The 20392-nt window shown below is 52.1% G+C and overlaps 1 protein-coding gene across 11 annotated transcripts in view; it reads left to right on the forward strand.

The window, feature by feature from the left end:
- LOC144178582 (transcription factor 12-like) overlaps window positions 1–20392 on the forward strand; it is a 114605-nt gene that overhangs the window by 64239 nt on the left and 29974 nt on the right. The gene's annotated exons all lie outside the window — the stretch shown is intronic.

Consider the following 20392-nt stretch of genomic DNA (forward strand, 5'->3'; position numbering starts at 1 on the left):
TAACAGCAGGTGCGGGCGTACGCCGCTTTCGGGGGCTTCCCCCTGCTGCTGCCGCGTCCTCGCCACTGCCCGCCCGGTGGGGGCGATCGCGCCTCCTGTAGAGCGGTGCTTGCTGCACTGCGGAGAGATGAAGCGCGCAGTTTAGTTGGCAAGCTTCTGCATAACGAGTGTTGGGAAACGGCTGATTACATGGCCTGGTGCGCGTTCGAGTTCCGCGAAGGCCGGGTGCTTAATAACCCGCTCTCGTGCGCCACCGCGCCACGGAGACGCGCAGCGTATCGCGATCATCATCCCGCAGCGAACACTTAGCATCCAACCGAATGTGCCCTAAGGCTGTGGGGGAAAGCTCTCCCTACGGTTTCGTGGGGGCTGGAAGCCCGTCCCCCCAGCCATTATTTCTTTTATCATAACCTTGCTCAACAAGTTGAGTTGACGCTAATCATCACTCGTTGGAACGGCCCGTATTGACGAACGACGCAGCTGTGAGGCGTAGTAAGAACTGATTTGATTGATCGTAGGTTTTAACGCGCCGACGCAACGCACGCGATGAGGCGCACCGTAGTGGAGGGCTCCGGATTAATTTTGACCTCCTGGGGATCTTTAACGTGCGCCGAAATCTCGCACACACGGGCGTTTCTGCTTTTCGCCTCCATCAGAAAAGCGGCCGCCGTGCCTGGGAATCGAACCCGCGACTGTGTGCTCAGCAGCGCAACGCCTTAGCCACTGAGCCATCGCAGCAGGTGCGTAGTAAGAACTAAGCCAGTTCTCAGGACATGTGCGCTATTAGAATTCCCGGACGGCGTGGTCGTATTATTGAGGTGAAATTTGAACAAGAATTGTGCTGGTGTACCGCAGATATCAGCCGGCGCATGCTGGAAGTTCTCTGATGTTTAAATATTTACAATATTTACGTAGTTGACTGCATAAATTAAGTCAAATTCGCGCGTCGTTCAGTTGATGGTAGTGGAATTTAAAGCCGGCAAATCGGTGGACTATCAGTGGTCCTATCTTTGTGCACTTGGTACGAGTGGTCTGCCACTGTCGGGAAGCGAAGGTCTCCGGTAGCATCTGTCATCAAGCGATTGTCGCTTCGACGTACCTCTTTCTGCTTGAAAATCATCCGCGCAAGTTTAATACGCTTGGAAACGCGGCCTTGGAGCTGGGCAGCAAAGTGGTCTGATGATAAATGTCTCCTTTATGTTTAATTTAGGACTACTGAGAAGTATTCGGAATTCCCGAATCGCAATACAGGCAATGGTGTCATTTTTTTTTCTTTCGCGGACGCTGTATATACCTGTTCACCACAAACAACCGTTCGTTGCGGAAGGCATGCAGTGGGTCGCTCCTTGATCGCGGAGCTTCTGGCGTGTTCGGAGTCATTCGGCAGTTCGCGGTGTCGCGTGTAGATCGGCTGCGTACCGCCAAAGCGTGCCCCGTTTCGTTTTCTTCAGCAGCCGTCTGCATATAGTGGTGACCTCGCGAGAGTCGGCTCTGGGGCCACGAGCCCGGCTCAGTGTCGGCAGATTACGCCAGTCGGTGAAAAAGTTGACTGTGCGCCTCATGCATGCCGGACGGCCGCTGCACTCGCCTCTTACATGATCCTCGTTGCCGACAAGAAGGAGAAGGCTTTGGAGGAACGTGCCAGTGCTCTGGGAGGAACGTGCCAAGGGTGGTCCTCCACTTGTTGGTCACTCATTTCGTGGGTGGCAGTCGTACTCCTCATTTCGGCGGCTCTGTTTCCTATTGCGTTCGGAGCGCTGCCTGCGTGCCGCCCTCGGTCACGCGCTTCTTCGCGTCACAAATCGAGCGTTACCCGAAGCACGGGTGAGCCCTACCAGGCGGGACCGCCGTGTCGTGATGGCGCTTCCGTTCCGGAAAGCCCCGTTGCGTGATCGCAGCCCGCCTCTCATCATGCTGCCGCGTCCGCCCTGGTGAGTCGAGATGTGAGAAAAAAGAAAGAGGGGCAGTTTCGAGTTTCGATTCCAGCCGCGGTGTCTTCGCTGCTTCTGAGCTTGGGCGCGGTTTTTGGGTGCGTCTTGTTCGGCCTTGCCTACTCAGCTTACATCTTCCTCTTCCCCCGCCCTCTCTTTTATCCTCTGAACCCCGCTCCCCCAGTGCAAAATAGCGAACCGGGCTCTACACCTGGTTAACCTCCCGGCCTTTCCGTGCTTTCTTTCTCCCTCCTCTTCGCTACTTCCTTCTTTTGCTCATACGGTCTGCTTATACACTGCTTTAAATTTCGCCCTTTGCAACGCATTGCCCCTTACCGGTTGCTTAATCGTTGCGTGCGTGATGCTGAGGAACCGACCTGGTCTCTGGAGCTCCACGGGGCGTACCGAACGTCTCTCTAATGTACAGGACATCAAAATCGAGAATAAGCGCGACATCAATAGATTAACGAGTACGACGACGAGTAATTTTCGCGCTTGCAAGGCGTCAGCGACTTGTGTAACCAGGTCGTCAGTTGAAGTCAAATCAGGGTGATCGGAATTGATAAATTTAGGCAGTCCCGATGGATCGACCCCTTTGTTGCGCAGATTATTCATGCTGGCCAGTGAAAATTTGTATCAGAAATCAAGAGGCGGCCTTGTGTTCCTTATTAGCATCACAACCTCTAACTCGGCTTTGATCTCAGTCTGGCCCACGATCCTTCGAACCGCGAAGCCTCGCTGAACTAGCGCCGTTCGTCCGAAGTGGTGGTGGTGGTGCGGAGACTCCAGACATGCCGCCGCGGCTTGGTGACACGCTGTGTGCCGCCGGCTTTAGAAAGAGCGGAGGAGGGCAGAGGCAGCGGCGTGCGGAAGAGGCTGCGTGTCGCAGACCGGAGTGCGGGGTTTTTCAAAAGAGTAGAAACAAAAGCTTGCCGGCACGGGACGCCCATCTTGCTTGGCTGTTTACCGATGGCTCGTGTTTCGCCTGCTTCCGGTGTCCTCTTGCATGTCACCGCCCCGTCCCCTTCCCTTCACCCTCTCCCCCGTATTACGGCCGTGGAGTTCGAGCCTGCCTTCTAGGCGCTGCTGGAGGCATTCTCGGCGCACAATTCACGATCAAACGTTCGTGGAAAGCATACGCGGTAAACGTTCATTCCTCCCGACGTCACGATTAGCGATGTCCCGCTTGATTTTGAAAGTGTTGGCGTGAAGCGGTTTACATCAAAACTAGAGGCATTTGAGAATGCGAGGCCGCTTTGCTTCGAGGTTCATCCGAAGCGAAACGAATGAAAGGTGTCAGGCGTGGGCAGTTATCTCTGGAAGTTGCAGTTGAGGTCGCACTTTTGTCGATTAGGTGACCGTTGTTTTACGATGTTCTGCTGCTTGGCGGGTTCATATAAAAGGACAGTGAGGACTATGTAAGATACTAAAACTTTCAAAATGTGGTTTTACATGGGTATTTAGGGAAGGGTAGACCGCCTGGAGGTCTTCAACGTTTCCCGAAACCTGCACGCACGAGTGTTTAAATTTTCCTCTTCCGTAAAAAAAAAAAAAAAAATATTGCGTTCTTTTCACACACACAAAAAAACTTTTTGACGTCACTGTTTTGCTTGTACGAATGTGTTAATGTTGAAAACATACGCAGGTTTGAATGGCTGCGTCCAGGACATGGTCCCCGTAACAGAGCGATACGTAAAGCGCCGCTCACTGAAGTGCGGCTGTGCGATGTCAAAAGTCGGCAAGAAATCTCTAAAACTCGAGGCGCGCCCGTTTTCTTATAGGAACGTTCAGAGTCCTGTTGGCCGCGGGCTGTTCAGTTGTAGCTAACTGTAAACCTGGGCTTGCTGCATACGTTCATCGTCTGTCGCTAGTGCACATTTAAAACGTCCGTCTAGGTTATAGCCCGATTTCCGGTCTCTTAATAGCCCTACTTCCTGCCCTACCGCGTCCATTGGAATGTACTCGGCGTACTGAGTGTCCGTTGTTTGCCTGCTCCGTCAAGTGCATCGCGGCGACTTTCGGTACGTCATGGCCGGTAAGCCTATTTGGAAGTCGCGTAGTTCTTTGCACGTCGTCCTCTTTAAATGCAAGTTGCACCGTAATGGGAGTTCGCGCCGAACAACATCGTAGGCCCCCCACACATCCCCACGCTACTTACCTTGCGAAAGTAGGTAGAGGTGCCAGACCGTGTCAGACATTTGTACAGTACCGTGAACTCTCACTATAGCGAAATCGCTTTGTTCCGATTCCCGCTTAATTCGAAGTCTTTCACGGTTACCAGCTGCAGTGAATGGGGAGAACATGACACCGTCTTTAGTGCAATACCGGTTGTAACGAAGTCGGTTTCGTGTTGATTAACAAGGGTTTACTGCATTTAAATAAGACGCTGAACGTTGTCCGGCCAGCTTAATAGATTCCTCTCGGCTGATTTACCCGCAATTTTTTATGTAAAAAATGTGCGTTCGAAAGTTTTCGTTCCCGCTTGGCGTATAGCAGGAATGTTTAACGTGTGTAAACTTAGGCTGACATAATTTTTTAAAAGACAGGCGTGGTCTTCAAACCACATGACGAACTAGTGCGGTACCATAACGGCATAGTTTGTGAGGCGACTGCTAACGACGCACAACTTTTGATCTCCCGATATTTTACAGGTAAATAAAGCTCCGGAATTCTACCCAAGAGTGAAGTGTAGGATTACGTGTGTTGTACACCAGAACGCAGCCAAAAACGCATATTCGAAGAGCGAACTTGTACGAAGTTCAAAACATTGTTCAACTATCCTGTCGTGCTCAATTTTTTTTTGTTTTATGAATTCCGCGCATATCTCGCCGTGAATTTCTTCCAATTCGCAAATTTGGCGACGTCAGCCGTGACGACGCGCTGACGAGTCCACAAGTACCAAGTCCACAACATCGCATGAATTGCGACCACGTTTTGTTGTTGTTGGTTATGCTTCATTAAAAAGTATATTTTAAAGGGACGCTGTAACACTTTCGATAAACGCTTTCACTCTTTCATTCGCTTCTGGAAGCACTGCGAAAGCTATAGTTATCGCCAGCACGGAGCGGCACTGCGTGATTTGTTCGTCGCAGCATATAGCCTTCCGTTCCTGCTTTGCATTTGTGGCTTTGTTTTTGAAGTTGGTATCGAATGCGTTCATTGCTGCAGCTGAAGGAAAACCGGCCAACAGCCGCTACATGCCTTAGTGACGTAATTCGAGTGGTCGGAGAACGCCAAGACCGGGAAAGAAAGATCTTTTGAGCGAGTATCCGAGTCATCTGATGGGCATAGAGCTGTAAATTTTGGCTGTGGTACTTTCCGACCCCCTAATCTAAGTACTGGTTGTGTTGGGTGACTACGTTCTGCAGGCATTTAAGATTTCAAAAAAGTTGAAAAAAGTGTTGCAGGGTGTTTAACTACTAAGCATTTGGAACCAGAATTTTGAAAACAGGCATAGCGATAATTGGTCTTACGTTTTTTACTCTGCTTCCCAACTTAATTACCTAAGGTTCAGTACTTCCGCTACATAGTTCAATAAAAGAATACTCGAGTTTAACAGCATAATGAAGTCACAAATAAAAAAAAATACCTTCACTTCTGTGCGTGCCTTTAATTAAATATTTTTTAGCCTTTTGTATCATCTCCGTATTCGCCTTAACTGCTCACGAGCTACCGTGCAGTTACAGCTGCCATTTATAAGCAGAGAAAGCCGCCCCCGTTCAGTATCTTGCTCTTATCAGGCCGCTTTATTCCGATGTTCATGTATCGTTCTCTTGCGCTAACTCCCGTTTCGTTTCCTCTATCCAGCGGACAAGAAGAAGGAAGAAGCGGCGCTCATTTCGAAATATGAAAAGAGACCGTCGCAGTTGTATCAATTTGAGGAAATGCGCCTTTCGAGCCGTGCGCGCCGAGTGGAGAGAGAGCATAATCACGTTCAAATGATTTGCGCCAGCGTCGACGGAACGGGAGCAGTATCTCCTCGCCGGGAGAAGCGAAAGGCTCGCTCTCTCTGAGGAGCGGGGAGCAATTTCGCTGCGCGCCGCGCCGGATTTACCGCTGCTCCGCTCGCTGCTTCACAAAGCGTGTGTGTGGGAGGGGGCAAAGAAACTCCTCTGCGCGTCGGGAAGCAAGGGAATCTGCAGTAAGCGACAACAAACGCGCCTCCTGCCGCCCGTCTCTCGGCGAACAGAAAAAGGCGGCAAAGGAACAAAAAAGTGTCTCTCCGAATCCCGTTTCTTCGCCTTTATTGTTTCCCTTTGGCTCTTGCCCGAGTTATTCACCGTAAAAGACGCGATTCCAAATTGCCGCCGGAGCTCCCCCCTTTCCCTGCCCCCGCTCTGCCGTTGCCGTGCTCGGTTCGTGCGGCGCTTTGTTCCAGCGGCGGAGGCGCCCGTGGAGATAAATAAGGCCAAGTCGTAAAGGGCGCGCCGAAAATAAATAACGCGTTTCGGCGGTGCCACGGCGCTGCATGAGCGGCGGGGCCAGAAGAAACGATATCAATGCGGCGGCGGCGGCGGCCGGGGACCGACTCGAGTTTTGGGAGGTGGGTTGGGGGACGGCTGTGCTGCCTGCCGCCCCACGGTGCGCTGCGTCCGTTGGAGCGGCCGTCCGGCGCCTCGGAAGCCAACGAGCTCTCTCTTGTCGGCCGGGGCGTGCGACGAATATCCGAAATCTCGTATGCCAATTGAATAGTTAGTTTTTATTCGATTGGCGAACGGGTTGTGTTTTTAATCATCGTGGTGGTGTTCTGTGAAGGATCTGGCTGGAATGGAATCGATTGATAAAGTTGCTAAGGTGTATATATATTAGGGTGGTGTTCGGATTTGTGGTATTCTGTAAATATTCGTGCTGGCGATTTGGAATGGCTGCCTACTAAATGCGCTGTGACCTCAAAAATGGTTCGGGTTATTCCAGTGTCGCTAGTTATTGGCGAATGTGAAACGTTCCGTGTTGGCGGTTGTAGCGGCTCGAGAATGCGTACTACACCTGTAAACAGAATTACGTGCTTTGAGGAAGAAGTCAATAGTATAGTGAAGAAAAAAAAGTTCTAGTACCAGTTTGGAAGCCAGTATTTTGCATTCGATTCTAGAGTTTTGCTGTTGGAACAGACCTATTTCTGTTTTTAAAGAGAGAGAGAGAGAGAGAGAGAGAGAGAGAGAGAGAGAGAGAGAGAGAGAGAGAGAGAGAGAGAGAGAGAGAGCCTCCATTAAGCGTGTCCTGGCATGTTTCCCTGTACTTGTTCGGAAACTGAAGGAATTCGTCATACAGCTTTTACAAGTTGGCGGGCACAAACGAACTGGTCGAAAGCAGCGCCATCGGCCGCTGAGATTTTTGGCGTACACTGGATTTTTTGCATACCGCGCTGAAACCACGAGGGGGGATAAAACTGGGGCGATGCAAAGAAAGGCGATACAAAAAAAGTCCCCCATTGTATACTAGAAATGAGTCCTGCCAAAACGTTTCCCCCAGGCTAACAGATCCTTTCACAAGCGGCGCTATTGCACGCTTGTTTTTCGTGTCGGGTGTCAACAAAACATCTCGCATTGTCAACGCGGGGGACTCGGCCGAGAGGCAAGTGGTGTTACCTCCGTGTCTCCGTTTCTGCGGCTGTTACCGACATGGCATTATTCCGTGAGGTGACCTCGGTGTTTAGAAGGGCAGTGGCCGCCTTGATAAGGTTAAGTTTAGAAGGTCACTAGAAGTCCGCTCTGTCGGAGGAATGTTGTTGCAGACCTTTAGGTGCAAACGTGACTTGGAGCCCGGAAACGATACCGGGGCATGTCACTCCCTGCACCTACGGCAGGTCAGCGTCCTGTTATGCCACCCCTCGTGACATCAGTGAAGGGGTGCGGCCGAATAGAGAGTGAAACGTGCGGAGAGTTCTAGTAACGCTACTTGTTCGCCGCTTATCAAGCACCGCACGCAACTCCCATTGTGAGTCATGCTCTGGCTATGCGGGGGCTCGAATGGTTTCTTGTCATCTGCACTGTACACCCGCCTCGAAATGACGTACTACCTGTTCGTAGGTAGCAAGCCATTTCTAGTGTCAAGTGAGCCGAACGCCACCGTTTCATGCCTACCTTGGGGAAAAAAGTTATTGCGCTCTTTCATCTTCTGCCTTGCGGGTGTGGTGCGTTCTGTGAACCAGCTGGTCTGACGCTGCACCGTATTATCAGCATTATACGCTGCGAGAGAGGCAGAAAGAAGGAATTTATCAAATTGGATGTCGCACCCGCCGCGGTGGCTCAGTGGCTAAGGCGTTGCGCTGCTGAGCACGAGGTCGCGGGTTCGATTCCCGGCCCCCGCGGCCGCTTTTCTGATGGAGGCTAAAAGCAAAAACGCCCGTGTGTACGAGATTTCGGCGCACGTTAAAGATCCCCGGGTGGTCAAAATTAATCCCGAGCCCTCCACTACGGCGCGCCTCATCGCCTGCGTTGCGTCGGCGCGTTAAACCCTACAATCAATCAAAATTGGATGTCGCTGGACGATGTTCGGTACCGACTCTTGCAAGGCGCCCATGCTAACCCTGATACTTTCCTCGGGTATATCAGCTGGGTGGGCCGTTAGATTGCACTTTGGATGGGGTGAACAGCGCCTTCAAGCGCCTTGGGTTGCACCGAGATCTCTATTTTGAAACCGTGGACGAAAAATGTGTTGGCCGAGTCGTGTGTCCCTGAGGAGAACCCACACACGCAGCAACGAAGGTCCCTCTCGGTGCTTCGGTCATGATCTTTGCGTTAGGCAAATACTGTGGTTGATTCCTCTGTCATAGGAATCTGTAAAATACAAAAGTGAAATGTGCAGCGAAATCTGCAGCTGGGTATTCGCTTCGGCAAAGGTGTACTGGCGTCATTTCCGTGACGGATATGGCGTCAGTGAAATCTTGTTGTATCTTGGCATAAAACACTTTCGTGTTAATATATAAAACACGAAAACGAACAACCCTAAGTATTACGTTATTGATGATGATTGATGGTTGCTATTGGTTTCCCCTTTGAAGCGGGGTGATGACATGTCATCTTACCTAAAATGACTAATATAACCATGTTTTACATTCTTGGTTTAATACTAGCGCTGCTTAGGGCAGGCACTAAAGCTTATTAGGCATGAAATACTTTTTTTTTTTCCTGTATTCGCTTCGGCAAAGGTGTACTGGCGTCATTTCCGTGACGGATATGGCGTCAGTGAAATCTTGTTGTATCTTGGCATAAAACACTTTCGTGTTAATATATAAAACACGAAAACGAACAACCCTAAGTATTACGTATTGATGATGATTGATGGTTGCTATTGGTTTCCCCTTTGAAGCGGGGTGATGACATGTCATCTTACCTAAAATGACTAATATAACCATGTTTTACATTCTTGGTTTAATACTAGCGCTGCTTAGGGCAGGCACTAAAGCTTATTAGGCACGAAATACTTTTTTTCCCCTGTTACAAGTGGCAACTGTCCTAGGCAATATTCATTCCCCTCTTTGCTTTTCATCCACCAGCATTCTAATCTTCTTTTCGTCCCCTCGACAGCCTTGAAGTTAACTTCCTCTGTGATACCCTTAAACCCTAGGGCTTCTGGAAGCCCAATATTCCCTTCATGTAGATTTGGATGGATACCCTCACATTCTAACACTATGTGCCGCATAGTTTCTATTTCTTTTTCGCAGACCACGCATACCCCATCATTTTGTGAATACTTCCCCTCAAAACTCTTAGTTCGCAGTCAACCTGCTCTAGCCTCAAAAAGCAAAGCACTGCCCTGGGAATCATCGTAGAAATTTTTTCTTTCTAATGTTCAATTTCTCAGCCCTGTACATCTCTTAGTACTAAAGGTTGCTTCCCCGCAAGAAGACCCTGTGTGCTGGGGTGCACCCTTTGCAGGCGGCTTGCTTCGTTGTTTTGATTTCCGTCACGGATATGTCTTCAGCGAAATCTTGGTGTATCCAAGCATAAAACACTTTTGTGTTAAAACATAAACCCCGAAAACTAACAACCCTAAGTATAACGTACTCTTTAGTACTAAATGTTGCTTCCCCGCAAGGAGACCCTGTGTGTAGGGGTGCACCTTTTACAGGCCGCTTGCTTCGTTGTACCGGCGCCACTTCCCTGGTGGATATGACGTCAGCGGAATCTTGGTGTATCCGGGAATAAAACACTTTCGTGTTAAAAAAGTGGTTCCGATTGTCAGCCGCAGCCCGTGTTGTGGTTATCCGTGGTTTTCGCCGCTGCGTGGAAGCCGGGTGCAACGTGTGCACCTCCGCTCCTGTTCCACGCCGCCAAGGGCTTCCGGTTTGGGGCTGCCCCCGACCCTTTCTCTGGGCGCTTCCCTGCCTTCTGCGAAACCGGGGCTCGAGCCCAGGAGCAGCGTAACGACCTTCGAGAGCGGCGGAGGAAGAAGGCGTCGCGCGCCTCGCGGGCGGCAAAAGAGGAGGCCTCAGCCGTAATTCGCCCCGTTTTTATAGACGGTCGGGGAGTGGCTGGCTGCCTCGTTGCCGCCACGGCGCGCCCGCTGCACCGCGAACGGCGTGCCTTTTGTTTCACTCCCGCAGGAAGCGCAGCCGCGTATGTGCTCGCAACCCTGGCTCACGTGTCGCGCGCAAACGGCGGTCTGGGCGGAGTTACTTTGAAAGAACGTGGGTCCTCGTGTACGCATTGCGTTGACGAAGCTCTAGGAACGTCGAACGTGTTCTGAGGTGGTATTGTCCGCCGCGCAGTTCTTACATTGTATATCAGGTTCAACCCTGGCTGGAATGTTACACTTACTTCGCCGATGTTACACGTACCACGACTGATCCCGTCCGCAAAAAAATAAAGAAATCGGAGTGGGAAAATTGGTTTGAAGCTGTTCGTAGCTGGGAATGTCGAACGGAAGCTTCTGTTCATTTGCTATTGAAACATTTCTGCCCCGAAACCGTGGGTGGCATGGACTTAATTTTTAATTCACCTAATTCGGCGAGCCACTTTTGCACACACCTCACTTTCTCCACTCACACTCTTGTTCCGTTATTCTCAACATTACCTATTTCCGCCTGATTGGTTCGCGAATTTTGCTGACGCATGAGGTTCTTCTTCCCAGTCAGGCGCGGCTATTCGTCGTCCCGAATCGGAATCCGGACGGCGGCGGTCCCTTCTGGGTATTTGTTGTGGCTGTCGCGTCACGTTCAGCCAAAAGCGTTTAGATCATCCACATTTTCCTTCCTTTTCGTGTGCCTGGCTCGCCGCAATCTGCAGGAGGATTTCTCTCTCTGCAAACTCCAGAGGTGGAACCCACCCTCTCTCCATCTCTCTCTCGGCCTCCGTCTTCTCTTCGGCGCGTTTTCGCTCCAGGGGGGCGTGCTTGCGTGTCTTGTTTACCCCTGCTGTCACGTCAACGTTCCTTTGCCGCCGGGTTCCTCCCCTCCGCTTCTTCGGCAGAGGCCCCGCAAACTTGGAGCTTCCCCCCTCTCCCCCCGCCCCCTGCCCTGCTCGTCGTCGTGCTGCGTGTGAGTTGCGGGGTGTCGGGAAAAGGAAGAATGCGGCCCGGCAGTCGGGTCGGGGAAGGCCTTCGCATCGCTTCTTGCAAGAGCAATAACAGGCTCGCTTGTGCCAGACAGCTTGGCGCCGCCGCCGGGGCAGCCTCCTTTTCTGTTTATTTTTTTTAACCTCTCTTCTCTCAGATCTCGCTCGTCCTTTCTGAGCTGCCGCTTTGCATTTCGTTGACGGCTTTGGGGGAAGGTGGGGTGGGTACACAGTTGGAGAACGCCCCCGGTCGGCTGTCGGAAGGGAATCATGTCTCTTTCTCCTTGTCTTTTTTTTTTTTTTTTTCGCGCAGCGTCGCTCATTTCTGTCTCTCTTCTTGCTTCGCATTCGCTTCGTGTTCTGTGTACAGCCCTTCGTCGTATATCACGCACGCCTCCTTCCCCGTCTTCGTCCGCAAGCCTTCGGACCCGCTAGGTATGCGTCCTCTGTGCGCTGGGACATCCTTCTCCGGAGGCTCTCCCAGTTGTTTGGAGCGGAGCATTCGGTTCATCCCTGTCGTTTTAGTTCTCGCCTCCTCTGCCTCCTAGCGGCGTAGCGCCGCCGTGTGGGCATTGCTGAAAAAAAACTGGTTCATTTCTCTGTCATAGGAAACGGTAAAACACGAAAGTGAAATGTGCAGCGAAATCTGCAGCTGAGCATGACTTGCGGGTCGGCGGCTGTCTTGTGGGTGTGCTTGGCGAGCGACGTCCTGTTGGCAGGTTGCTTCGGCAAAGGTGTACTGGCGTCGTTTCCGTGACGGATATGGCGTCAGTGAAACATTGGTGTATCGCGGCATAGAACACTTTCGTGCAAAATATAAAACCCGAAAACGAACAACCCTAAGTGTACTAAAGGTCGCTTTCCCGCAAGAAGACCCTGTGTTCAGGGGTGCACACTTTATAGGCCTTGCTTCACTCTACCGGCGTCATTTCCGTGACGGAAATGACGTCAGTGAAATCTTCGTCTTTCCCGGAATAAAACACTTAGGTGTTAAAATTAAAACGAGTGCATTCGACCTTAATCCAAAAGGCTGTCCAACGTCATTCCAAAGGAGACGTTTTATCGTGGGGATGAACGGAGTTCATAATTATCGCGCTCCACAGGCCCACCCCGGTTTCTGGCGGAAAGCTCTTTATTTCCCCTCTTTGTCCAAGAATGCCTCCAGTAAGGGGAGGCTCGTGGGAGTAAACTCTACACAGATCACTCGTTGAGAAGTAAGATGTTCGCGATTGAGTTGATCGGAAGCCTCGGAGATATGTTGCGGCAGAGCCGTCGCTTGGCATGGGAGGAAGGAAGCCGTGCCGCACCGCCGGACTCCTCCGCTGCGGCGGTTACCGGGTTGTCGGGCGGCTTGCAGCTGCCTTCAACACATGCCGTTTATCGTTTCTTCCTTGTTTACTGCCTGCGACGACGCTTTGCCGGTTTTTTTTTTCAGCCCCGTCGGCGGCGGAACGGGAAATCCGATGCGGCGGGCGATGGCCACGGGGGCGGCGGCGAGATGTGGCGCTCAGAGCACCGTGGTGGACCCAGCTGACGGAAAGGGTGCGGTAGGAGGACGAAAAATGGGCGGACGCGACTTCTCGTGCTTACCGCGAGGGCAGCGTTGCGTTAGCGATCCCCTTTTCCTTTTTGCCAAAGCAAGGCTTCCTTAGCGTTTAGGGGGACATGAAGAGGTGGGAAGGGATGCTGTTGCGAACGGGATACGCGAGATAGGGTCGCGTGGGGGGGGGGCACAAATAAGTTTCGATCGCATTCCGGATACCAGTGGTGCCCGGAATTCTCATCTACAGCACGATAGTCGGCTGCAGTTGCTGCCGCGTCGACTTTAAGTGAAGTCGAATGCGTTTTTCGTGAAAGGAAGCGTGTGAGAGAGGAAGGATGTTGAAGAGGGAGAGTTCAGCAGTGCAGAGGAAAAGCGTGGTGGTGGCAGCAGCAGGCGACCGTGGTGTGACATCGAGGGCGGCGGGGCCCTTCTCGGGTTGCGGCGTCGTGTCCGTCCTCCCGGTGCACCTGCGTCGCTGTCGCCGCCGTCCCCCGCTGTCCGTGTGCCGTTGTTGTCCTCCGCGGGCCTCCTTTGAAGCCGCCGGGCGGGTGGGCGTGTGCGTCTCCGGTGCGGAATGCGGGCTTCTTTGTCAGCCGCCGTGAAGACCGCGGCGCGTGGGTGGGCATCCCTTCTCCTGGCCAGTCGGTCGCGGCCTCCTTTTTCGGACCATCGGGCGGACGATGGAATGGTGCCTGCTTTTCTTGGCCACGCGGTGGTTCGCTTTTTTGAGCTATCTCCGCTCCCGGGGACAAACTGTCGCTCCGTGACCGACGATGTGGTGACGCGGATCGCGCGTGAGACCTCTTCCCCCGTTGGGCGCGAATCGGAGTCGGGTTCCGTAGCGTCGGAAAGTTCGTCGCTCGCCTGATCGGGCATTTCGAGTGCCTGTCGTAGCTCGATATTTCTCGACTCTGCCTGTCCAGATCGAATGACAGCTGCCGTTGAACCTGTTTCCGTGCACAAACGCGTTCATAGGCTCAGATTTAGGTTGGTATTGGGCACTTGCACTAGTCATGGTAGTCATGTTTGGACTAGAATTGTACCGATAGTGTGTCTACGCACGTAACTTTGCCTGCAAAGGGCGAAAGGAGGCGAAAAAAAAAAAAAAGAAACAGCGCATTTATATAACGCAGACTGAAAAACGAAGGTTGCGGGCGTGTTTTAGTTGTACTGTCATGTTTTGCGCGCTGTTTTGTGCCTAAAAGCCTCGCTCCTTCCTGCGGAAATACTTAGGCCAACTCGTATGGAGTGTGGCCCGATAGTGAGATTCCAGCACGAAAGCCTGCTGAAGTTGACCCATTGAAGTACGGCCCAACAGTGAGATTCGGCCATCAATATGCGCCAACGACCCGGCCTTGAGACGTGGTTGCGACTGCGAACTTCAGCGCCCGTGTCACGTCTGCGTGGGCAGTCGCGACGCTTGGTCGGACGCCTCTTGGCCGCCGCAAAAGCGGCAGCAAGGCCCCCCTTTTCCTTTTAGAGCGCGTCTTTCTTCTTTGCAGTGCTTCCCCTCTTCGCCGTGTGTTTGGGCCGACGAACGCGTCGGTTGTGGCGGCCGCAGGTGCATCCTCGAAAGACGGGTAGCCAGCGCACCTGCAAGTCCTCTCTTTTCGGTTGGTGCGAGAGCTCGGCGGCCGACCTTGCTGCACGTGGTGTCGTTGCTCTTGTTTGTCCCGGCGATTAATAATTAAAATCCGCGTCTTTCTTTTTGAAGGCGCGTGGACACTGTCAACAGCACCCCCTCCCCGGAGCGGTCTTCCGTTCCGCTCGCACTGCCGAGTTTACGGCCGAGCTTTGTGCGCGCCGTGTTTGCCGATTTCCTCTCCGGGGAACCGGAGGCCGAGGGCGTTCCACCAAACCGGCGTCCTCGCGCTTTGTATTTTGGATCTTGGTTGGCCTTGCCCTACAGAACTGCTTTCAAGGGGTGATCATTCCAAGTTCTCCGCTAGCTGCCTCCGCTATCCCCCCCCCCCCCCCCCCCCCCCTTAAATACACATACTTTACAGGGAAGAATTCCGGGAAATGTTTCCTTTCACGCCCATCGAGATTCCCATGGAGGCGATCGCATGGAAACGCGCGCCGCGGAGTCGTTACGGCCGGATTATCGCTCCCCCCGTCACCCACTTTCCCTATGTTGATCTGTTTCTCGCAACGGCCGTTGGGAAGCGACGAAACGCCGTTATTTGCTAGTGCGGCGAATGCCTGGAATGTCGTCCTTTTCTTTTTTTTTTTTTTTTTTTTCCCGAGGAACGTGAAATGCCGTGGGCCGCCTCTCTGTGCAGACAGCTTGGCTCCCTGTAGTGCTGGGGACGATGTGCGCTCAGTCGCCCACGCGTGCAAATGGCGGCAAAACGTGTGGAGTCAAAGTGGACGGGAGGCAACCTCGACCTCCGCAACTTTCCCGCCGTCGCGCTAGTCCTGATCGCAGAGACTTTTTGCGTATTGCGAAATGTGTTACGAGCCTTGCGACTTGTCCTTTTGTGGCATTAAACGCGACTTTCGAGAACGCCTTAAGGAGATGTCCTACAGGCGACGCTTCTTTGGTTGGGAAGTGGAGTGATCTCTTTCGCGGGCGCTGATCGCTTAGATCAAGTCTTTGGGGTTGTGCCGTACCATCAGAAGGGCCTAACCGTCAGGGGCTGGTATGATTATCGCTGGCTTTCAATCGGGAATCCGGATTGTATTTGCCCGTACAGTCGACCTTCGTAAATTTTGTCCGGCCGGGTCTGCCCCTACCATGGTCACCCCCAGCGAATCATTGCTCCGCAAACTACATACCTCCGCTTCTGCAGAGAACGGAGGACAGCCATGTTCCAAACTCGCCTGCGTATTTTCTGTATTCCATGTATGCGCGTGTAATCACACGTACGCGTGAGGGTGCCTCTGTGCGTCTACGCAGCGTGGTTAGGTTACGTCGTTATTGATTGAAAAACGTTTACTGAGTGTAAAAGTGCGGGGCTTTCTCAGTTCAGAAAGCCGCCAGTGATGCGGCGTTTCCGGTCCTCGCACCGTTGGCCAGTTCGCGCTCCCACTGCTCGGGGGAAGAGAGGGGGAGCGAAGGTTGTAACTTTTACATAATTTACATCAGCCCCGTCAACCGTCTTCGGTGGTTTCGTTCCTGCATCACTTGACCATACAACCTTGTCCAGTGCGTTGTTCTCTAGCGCTCAGGTTTTGAGCCGCAGTCATAAACCTGGACTGTCTGTCTGCACCCTCTCTTTTTCTCCCTGTCTGGGCAGAAAAACGTAAGCTTGGGGAATATCTAGCTGAACGTCAACGACCAATGTTTGAGGGTTCTAGGAAACCCGAGCTACTGCACTGCACGGGCCCGGGCCGGCCCGGATAACACGTATTTTCTCGGGCCCGGACCGGGCTCGGACTTGAACAAAAAAAGTTTGCGGGCCGTGCCTGCCCGAGTCGACCCGGGTGGTTGCCTGAGTCTCGGCAGTCGTGTGCTGCAAATTTTAAATGGCTTATAACAAAAAGTTGGCTCATTGATCGGCTAGGTGAATATATATAAAAAAAAGGCGAAGTGCAGTTACCACGGCGCCGTTAAAAAAATAACAAAATGACGTTTTGCACTCATAAAGTCTTCAAGGCAATGCTAGAAAACGTATGGGCTCTATGAGCATAGTGGGAGAGAGCGGGTGAGAAAACGAGGGCACTCCGGTCGCAGATTATATGATTCGCTTTTCAAAGTACAAAGAAATAAAAACCGTGACCATGCCACCAAAAATTAGCTAACGTGCCCTTGGGTATTTTTTACTTTTTATGCATTTTCTTTTTGCCAATAACAGCGACTTTTTGAGTAGACAGTTTTGGGATGGAAAGAACTTGGCTCTACTTCGAAAGAGGGGGGAGGGGGGCAAACGTTAGCAAATTACATTGAGAAAAGTACAAGGTAAACTAGCACTCGGCAGAGTGTGATAGCGTCAAAAACATCTGGGAGGGAGATTCCTAGGGAAGCTGACTGAACGAAATAACGAAATGTTCAATATCGGTTCCAAGAAATGCATAAATAGGCATATTATCTGCACTTTTATCAACATTATTTAAATGATCCTCGGAAAGCCTTGAGTTCGGAGACTCGCTATTGAAGTGCATCTTTCACCAAGACTCTCTAAAATACGTTTTCGAAGTCAGGATATTTATGTTGTAGAAAGATGGGCCCAAGTTTGAACGAAATTTAAATTCAGTATACTCGCTCCATGCTTCATATTAGGGTAATAAGGAGACCCAAACTTTTTTGGGCTCATGGTTAAAGTCTGTCTGACTCAAAGCACGAGTCCGAAACACAGTCTGGCGCTGGCGGGCTTGGGCAGGGCCTGGGCTTTTATCTCAATGTTTTGTTTAGCTCGGACCGGGCCTAGAAATTGCGGCCCGTGCAGTGCTCCAACCCAATGTTTCAGTGAACCAAGGAAAGTCGCTCTCTACCCATCCGATTCCAACCCGGCACCTCACCTAAGGCCCCGTAGAAGAGAGAGAGAGAGAGAGAGAGAGAGAGTTCTTTCGTGAATTCTTTCTTGCCCTTTCTCGCCGTCCTTCCGTTTTTTATGTGTATCGAGTTTATCGACTGCTCATTTGCCCCCATACCGCGGAAGGCCCCCCTCCCATATCCGGGCGCTGGCTGTAGTCTCGCCGGCTTCACCTAGCCGCAAGGGAATCCCCTGCCTGGATTAGTCGAAGCCCCCGTTTCGGAGCCGCTGATTCGTAGCGTCGCGGTGGCCCTCGCATACCCAGTGTCAACGTTACCGCAGTCTGCCGTGGAACTTGTGTATTTCTCGGTTGGAAGAGGAGGAGGTATGAGCGTTTATTAAAGGAACAGAATGGGCGATTGTTCTTTGCATGCGTTGGCGACTGTCTTTGCCCAGGGTGTCCCCTGGTCACGTGCAGCCAGCTGCTACCAGGAGGTCAGCTAAAGCACTGCGGGAGCGAAACATCTACCACTGCATTCGGGTTGGCAAGCACACACCGACGAGTCTTACGGTTTCGCCCCCTAGCGAGGGCGTGATTCCTCGTTTCTTAACTGTCGTGCTCATGGGTCTCGGAGCGAGCGGTGGACTTAGACTGCGAGGAAGTGTCTGAGCCCTTCCTCAGACATTGCGAGCTTTGTTTGGTGCTGGCACCGAACTTGTGAAAATTTGTTCCGGTTGGGCATTCGGTTTTCCCCAAGCTATTTAAGATCAAAAGCTAACTTGCCTAATTTGCTCAATATTTGGAAATTAGATGTTAAGATGCGCACTGAATGACCATTCTACACTTTGTACAGTCCCCTGAATCAGTCTGGCGGTGTCCGTCACGAGAGAAGAAACTTTAAGGAATTGTATCGTATGCCATCACTGCTGACGACAAAGATTAAAACAGTGTAAATGGTCGCGAAATGGTTTTTGTTTTTTAGTTCGCGATTGCTCAATAGGAGCAGGCTGCGATCGAGCGCGGCGAGCGCGAAGTCTGAAAAAGAGAGGCTGGCGAGGCTCCTTCATCCGCGCATTAATCACTCGAGCTGTCCCGAAGATTGTGCCCGTACAAAGAGTTTCAAATCAATACAGGCGCCGCCACGTCCATCGCGTCGAGAGCGATCTTCTCAGTGCGGACGCATGTGCGCGTTCTCCCGTTTAACGCGGCGTTTTTCGTTTTTTTGTTTCCTTGCCAAGGAGACGGGGCGTTGACAAGCGATGGGGGGGATGCCGACTTGAGGAAGGGTCTGCGGAAGCAAGCAAAAGCACGCGCATCGTTTCGCGAGGGCCAACTTTTCAAGGTTCCCTTCCTCTTCGAGTCGCCTTACCTAACTGCCTCCCACAGGCGCCTCCACGCAGCCGGCAGACACATCCGGGCGGCTTTCGGGGAAGAGAGGCGGGAAGCGCAGCCTCTTGTGTTACGTCTTTCCGGGCCGGGCCGAGGGCGAGTGAAGTATAAAAACAAAGGCCCGGTGAAGGACTGCTAGAAAAGGGGAGCTTCACGCGGACGCCAAACGAGATTTAAAGTGATCGAGGGCCAATGATGCGCTTCATAACAAAAGAGGGGGTCTTCCTTTGTTTTCTTTCTGTCGCTTCCCTGCAGTTTGGGAACCTCCCGAATTCGACAGGCCCCCCCGTCAGTAGCGAAACTGGGGAAGCAAAAAAAGTTTCCAGGGGAAGCCTCATTGACGGATGACTCGTGAAGAAGAGGCGGCAGCTCGTGGGGGCCTTGGACGGACGCTGGCGTCCTAATCTGCCTCTCTGAATTGTTTTCTATCAAGTCGACGACGTAAGCGACCACGTTGAGGTTTTCGTGCCGGAGCGTACGCTATGTCCGCATTCCTTGCCCGATCAGGGGCGCACACTGTGCCCGCTGCTTTTGGGAATGCGACGTAGGAATGCGACGTACGGGACTGACCTGCGTAGCTTATTTTGGTGGCTATGAACTAACATTTCCTCATTCACGCGTTTACAGTTTTGACGTTCTTTTTCGGGAGTTAGATGGTGGCTGTCTTGTCTTTTGTTATCCGGTGGGTAAGCCGAGCAGTGACTGGTACGCTTAGTTCAGGTCTGGCTTAGTTAGTCGGTTGTCTCTTTCCCATTGGCCCAGCGCTAACCGTGAAAGCGGAACAAACGTTGAAAGTACGGCTTACTAGACATCATTAATCGTTGTGAGGTGCCAACTTTGTAATCATTCGCTGTTGTCTCGACGGATTATATTTATTATACTCGTTAAACCCTAGACCTTAAATTTTGGAGACTCGCTTGGCTCCACTTCCGTGTCGTGCGAGCGTGTCAACTGCCTCAGACTATTCGGAAGCTACTTTTTTTTTGGAGTTAACCAGTGCTGAATACGGTCTGTAAACGTGGCGGTGCTTCTCGCTCGTCGAAACACGTATTCTGTCTTCCCGAGTCTTCACCAGCCTCCCACACGGCCACGGAAACGTCCCACACGAGTCAACTGCGGACCAGTTAATGCTGCAGCTCGCGTTCGAACGTAGCATATGAAAACCGTCTGGATACTCGTCACGTTGCCGTTACTTCATCGTCCGTCGCTGTTGGCCGAGCTGCTTGATGTTCCCTTGTACTCCGAGTGGTTAAATGTCATTCCTTCAAGGCAGCCTCGTCGAGATCTCCTACAAAATCTTATGAGCGTTGCTTCTTTCACGTTCAGTAACATGCAGGAGCGCCGTCTTTGTCGGGGCGAAGGAGCTTTCGTGATGTGCTCGTCGTTATGCTTCCCGGTTTTACGCCCCGCGCGCATTCTGCCGTCTGTTCGCGCGTCTGTTTATGAAGCCGCCGCTTGGTATTTATTATCAATCCTCCCCGTTTTTCATTCTCTCGGGCGCTGTTTGTCTGCTTTTCTTCCTTTTGTTTGAGCCGCGTGGTGGCGCTTTTTGACCGATCGCTTGGCGGCGTCTGCGCCGCCGCCCGACTCCGGGAGAAGGAGTTTATCTTGCTCAGTCA

This window comes from Haemaphysalis longicornis, unplaced genomic scaffold (assembly GCF_048455015.1).
Source record: "Haemaphysalis longicornis isolate Haplotype H1 unplaced genomic scaffold, Haemaphysalis longicornis Haplotype H1 scaffold_4, whole genome shotgun sequence".
Classification (NCBI taxonomy): domain Eukaryota; kingdom Metazoa; phylum Arthropoda; class Arachnida; order Ixodida; family Ixodidae; genus Haemaphysalis; species Haemaphysalis longicornis.